Source organism: Triticum urartu, chromosome 1A (assembly GCF_056163025.1).
Source record: "Triticum urartu cultivar PI428250 chromosome 1A, HENAU_Tu73, whole genome shotgun sequence".
Classification (NCBI taxonomy): domain Eukaryota; kingdom Viridiplantae; phylum Streptophyta; class Magnoliopsida; order Poales; family Poaceae; genus Triticum; species Triticum urartu.
Genome location: NC_141873.1, coordinates 200,847,779 through 200,853,798, shown reverse-complemented (window position 1 = coordinate 200,853,798; position 6,020 = coordinate 200,847,779).

Below are 6,020 nucleotides of genomic sequence, written 5' to 3'. Positions count from 1 at the left end.
AGGTCCATGGGGATGACCTTGGGATGCTCCGCATCATCTCCCCTCCCTTGGGGAAGATCCGTCCTCGGATCAAAATCTTCATCACCATGGAAGGGAGAGAGATCTTTGACGTTGAAGATGTCGCTCACGTTGTACTTGTCGCGCGGGAGGTCGATCTTGTAAGCGTTGTCGTTGTAGTGTGCAAGCACCTTGAAGGGTCCATCCGCTCGTGGTCGAAGCTTTGATTTGCGTTCTTGTGGTAAGAGGTCCTTGCGAAGGTGTAGCCACACTCGATCACCAATGTTGAAGACCATAGGTTGCTTGTTGAAGTTGAGCTTGGTCGCAAGGCGTTAAACTTGGCGCTCGATGGTGTTTCTTGTATCTTCATGCATCTTCTTGAGATGTGTCACACGCGCACTTGCGTCCAAATTGATGCGCTCTTGGAGTGGTAGAGGAAGAATGTGCAATGGTGACAATGGGTTGAATCCGTAAACGACCTCGAAAGGCGACTTGCCGATTGTTGAGTGTCTTGCTCGGTTGTAGGCGAACTCGGCGATAGGTAGGCACTCCTCCCACTCCTTTATGTTCTTCTTGATGAGTACTCGAAGTAGAGCGGAGAGTGTGCGGTTTGTCACCTCCGTTTGGCCGTCGGTTTGAGGATGGTACACCATGGAGAAGAGTAGCTTGACTCCGAGCTTGGCGCATAGGGTCTTCCAAAAGTAGCTATGGAACTTGACGTCACGGTCCGAGACAATTGTCTTTGGCACACCATGGAGACGCAATATTTCCCTACAAAAGAGATTAGCAACATGTGAAGCATCGTCTATCTTGTGACAAGGAATAAAATGTTCCATTTTGGAGAAACGGTCCACAACGACAAATATAGGATCTTTCCCATTGCGAGCTTTTGGCAAACCAAGTACAAAGTCCATGCTTATGTCCTCCCAAGGTTGGTATGGAATTGGTAAAGGCATATAGAGACCATGAGATTGGGCTTTGCACTTAGCTTTGCGGCATGTAGAACACCGGTTGGTGAAACGATTGACGTCCTGAAACATCTTTGGCCAAAAGTAGCTCTTCGAGAGCGTGGCGAACGTTTTATCGCGTCCAAAGTGTCCCATCAAGCCTCCTCCGTGTGATTCCTGCAAAAGCAACAAACGAAGGGACGACTTGGGGATGTAAAGTTTGTTAGCTCTCATAAGATAGCTGATGTAGGGTAGAACCCCAGTGGCCCGATCTTTCACGATAGGAGCGGAATCCCGTGAAGAACACGAAGACCACGAGGTGGAAAGCGAGGGAAAACACAAGGGGAACACAAGAGAAACACTATACCAACAAGAATAAGTCACACATGTGCTAGATCCTCGAATACATAAGAGAAGATACACGATCCATGGACAACTAAGGACGATACAACGGTAGCTGGACTTCTCCATGAGGAGGTCTTGAATCCAAGGGGGGATCTTCCCTTAGAAAGGGGGCTTGAATCCAAAGGGATCTTCTCCGAAGAGGCCGCGGTCTCTCGCACGGAGGAGATCCGATATGGATGAGCATAGCTCTATCTCTCAAATGAGCTAAACCAACGCTAACCCTAGTACGGAGCTAAGGGACAAGTATATATAGTCCAAGGGGTAAGTTGGGGGATTCATGGGGTGAAACCCCTTTCACTCCGCACAGGCAGGGCGGTAGTACCGGTCATGGGGGCGGTTGGACCGCTGGACGCTCAGGTACGGGTTCCTAGAGGTGCTTCCAGATGTGCTCAGCGGTTGTACTGGTGCTTGGGGTGGTTGTACCGGTCAGGTGGTTGTTACAGGGATAAACCGGTGCTGCACCGGCCTTGCACCGCTCGATCACAGAATCTTGGCTGGTTGTTGAGCGGTGGTCGAGCGGTTGCACCGCTTGTGGGCCTTCAGCGGTAGTACAGCTTGGTGTGGGCGGTAGTACCGCTCGGGCTGTAGCAGCTGGCTCTCCTTCCCTTGGTATGCTCTCCATGGTCCTTAGGCTCTCCATGGTCTCCTCGAATGGACCTGAGTATGCATAAGGTCCGCGCTTGAGGTAGCATCCATGTCTTACATGCAGAAAGGGAAGATTCGGAAAGGAGCGAGTTCACCTTGTGTCCAATGGCGTATGCTTGAGGTCTCAACATGTGGGCACTAGGGGACTTGGGGAGAAGTCGTAGTGTACATGGGGATGATCATAGGAAAGATCCGACCTCGGATCGAAAACCTCATCACCATGGGAACGGTTGTCGTGGACAGACTTGTAGTTGGATGGAGTGGAAGACGTTGCGCAATCCAAGTACTCCAAGGTGTCGCTGGAGTGGTATACATGCAAAAAGAGCAAACACAAATGACACTAGGAAATACAATGGTTAGAGCACACAAAGTGTCCATCATGTAAGAATGAGTCCATGCAACAAGATTGAGCATGACAAGGTGCATGAAGCTTATCCACAAGAGATGGAATGGTGTGCAAAGCATTCATGGGAGCAAAAGCATTCATTGCACACACAAAGGTGTTGTGAATATGATCAATGCAACCATGATGCAAAATGATGTCATAGAGGGACGATTTATCAATAGCATGAATAAGGCAATGGATGCTCAAGATGAGTATGTGATCATGCAATTGATGATGGGAAATATGATCATGATGTATGAATATGCCATCAAGAAATATCACAAAAAATTTGCTAAGGAAATGCACAAGCTCATATATCATGGATGACATGGGAATACAAGATGCAAAAAGGCAATCGTAATATGAGTCAATCCATGCATAAGATGAAAATTTGTCATGTGTATGATATGTCCATCGAGCATGACATGTGTGGGCACAATCAAAAAGTATGGTGGTGTTGGTGTACCAATGCTCAATGTCGTGGCATGAGTGGAGGTTCGAAGGTGCATCCAATAAGTTTGAGCGCTCCTCAACTTGAAGGTCCATAGAGCCAATCTCCCATGTAGCCCCTCCATAAGCGAGATGTAACATGTAGACAACAAGAAGGAGACAACAATGAAAGAGTGACCCATCCAATATGCGTAATTGAGGATGGCTCAAAGGGAATGACTTCACCTTTATGATGATGTCGAAAATTTTGGTGCTGTGCATCATGTATGCCTTCACATGACCAAGGTGTTTCATGATGTTGCCACCTTGTGAATCCTTCAAAATGAAAGAACATGACAAACACTCGGAAAAACAAATGAGGTTAGTGCAAATGCAACACCTATCATTCGAATGGTGAGATACCCAACAAGTGTATGCATCATGTGCATCATAAGAATGGACAAGGGAGCATTTCATAGTATGGAGGCATATGATGCGAGAACAACCCAATACAATAGGCTCAATCAAACAAGCATGCATCACAAGTAAGGTGTCCAAGTCTCCAAGATCAATAAGCATATATGCAACAATTGGAAGCAAGCGACAATGAACAAGAAGTATCATGTGAGAGGCATGAGCATATATGTCATCAACCCAAGAAAGCGAGCAAGAGTTGAAGATGGGTGATGCGACAAAGCAAGCAATCATGGTGATCAAGTCAAGCAAGATAGTAGTGCGAGGATGCAACATACTAGAAGGAAGCATGGCAAGCATGTCATGGGTGCAAATAGTGTGCATGGATAATTCACATGACATAGCACAAGCATGAAAGGAGGATATGAGCAAAATAGCATCAATAGCATGAGGCACATGATAAACATGGCAATAGCAACAAGGATCTCCACCAAGCATGCAAATACACATAGGAGTAGAATAATGGTGAATCATGGGTAGACGCAAGCAAGGGTCACAATTGCATGGAAAAGTCATAGAAGCAAGCATATCATGCAAACTGAACATGGTAAAATGAGCAAGAAGCGAGAAGCGGTATATAGCCCATAGCCGAGTGAGATCCAAGTGAGAGAGATGCGCGTAGTCATTGCGCGAAGAGAGCGGTGGGAAGGGTAGTTCACGGGATCCCAAGTCATCTATGCTCTCTAGAGCTCGTTTCGTCAACTCGTGGGATTGAGAGGTTGACGAGTATACGTGAGTACCTACACAAAACAAAGACAAAGGGAAATTGTGTGTGCATGGTAGATGTACACATCATCCATCATGACGCGCACATGCTTGTGTTGGTTAGCACAAAATATCCAAAGTTCAAATAAATGAGATGAGTGATATAAAAACATGTCATCCATAATGATAGGGTTGTTTTTATGTATAGCATAATGGAGACTCAAATTGTGTAATGCATCACAAGAAATATGTATAGCATTGTTATTCATGGAATGAATATGGTGCACACAAGGGATGTAATCATGCGATACACAATAATTTTCATGGCATGGAATAGTAGATGAATTGTGCAAATCATGTAAAGGAAGCATAGCAATATCATCACATGAAAAACAAAAGCCAATGACCATCATTTCGCCATCTATGCCGTAAGAGCAAATGGGATTTATGTGAATGGGGCATGCATAGTCACTATGTTGAGATTGAAATGATGCAATATGGGATATCTCACTCATAGCATATGACAAGGTTAATGGATTGTCAAACATGATGTGACCAAAAGAATTTTCACATGATATCCTATGGAGCATAGCATCACAACTAGGCAAATCAACATGCTCGTCATCATATTTATCATAAATAGGTAAGTCATAACATGAATAAGTGGCACTAGCATGAAGCATGGGTATGGGCGTGTCAACATCATGCAAGCAATCATTCGAAAAATAGTCCATTAGTGGGACAAAAGAAGCACCATCACCTATGTTACCTTTGGAGCATCGCCCATGTGTTATAGGTGAGGTGTCGAGGACCAAGTCGTGGTCATCTTCATCGTGATGGAACCATGTGGGGGGTGTAGCATCGTCCACCATGGCCATCATCATCTCCATTGGATGTATGGGCTCGTCGAGGATAGGCGTGTCGTCATGTAGGAGACCTAGCACCAAAGAAGAAAACACACTGGGAGTAGAGGTTAAGTCGTTAGAAATCAAAGTGGCCTCACATGCCGTGTCAACTACCTCACTCACTAAGTGTTGTGGATCACTCACTCCCTCTCGGATGCTCTCACTCATATGGTTGGTGGAGTCACTCAGATGGCTCTCAACCTCACATAGGATGTGTGGCATGCTCTCAAGTGTGGGGCTAGTGGTGGTCACACTCATCCTCTCATAGGAAATGCTCTCAATGTCACGTGTGGTGGAGTCACTCATGTCACTCATGTGGTGGTGGCTCTCCTCACATGGCAATTGGGGCATCTTGTCACATGTCGTTGTCGGAGGGATGTTGGTGCAAATGTCTCCATGCTCAATCATGTTGTGGTTGTAGCCGTGGATGAAGACCGAAGATGGCACATCATCACTCTCCTCAAAGACCAAAGATAAAGTCTCATGAGCGGTCTCGTAGCTTGACTCGGAGTATGAGTCCAATATGGGCGTCGTCTTCATGTCGTTGAAGCAGTTCGTGCGCGTCGTCGTGGTTGAAGGGGATGGCCCTTGATCGACCTTCTTGTCACCGTCTTATTGTAGGAGGCCCATATGATGTGGCACCTCGTAGCTCGTCTCCATGACCGAAGGGAAATTCCCATGCTCGGCCATCTTCCTTGAGGGGCTTCCGAAGATGGAAGTGTCGCCCTCGCTCGTAGTTGGTCACCGTGTACTTGATGATGTCGATGTAGGCGAACTCACGGGAAGTAGGCGAAGATGTCGTACGTCCAAAGGCGAAGATGCCTTGATAGCACTTGGCGAAGATGCCGAAGTGGTTGGTGTAGCCATAGCTCTGTCTTGGTGGTTCTTGTCTCACGGTCTTCTCTTATGCTCATGAAGTTTGGACTTGGCGTGAAGTAGGTCTTGTTGGGACTTTTGCATTTGTGCTTGGTGAGCATCGTCATGATGATGTTGGTGTTGTTGCACTTGAGCTCGTAGTAGATGTCGTTCATCGTCGTCATGCACATGTTGCTTGAAGGTGACTTGCCCTTCATGACGAGGTGGATCACGAACGTGATGGTGGTCGCCATGGAGATGTGGACGTGGATG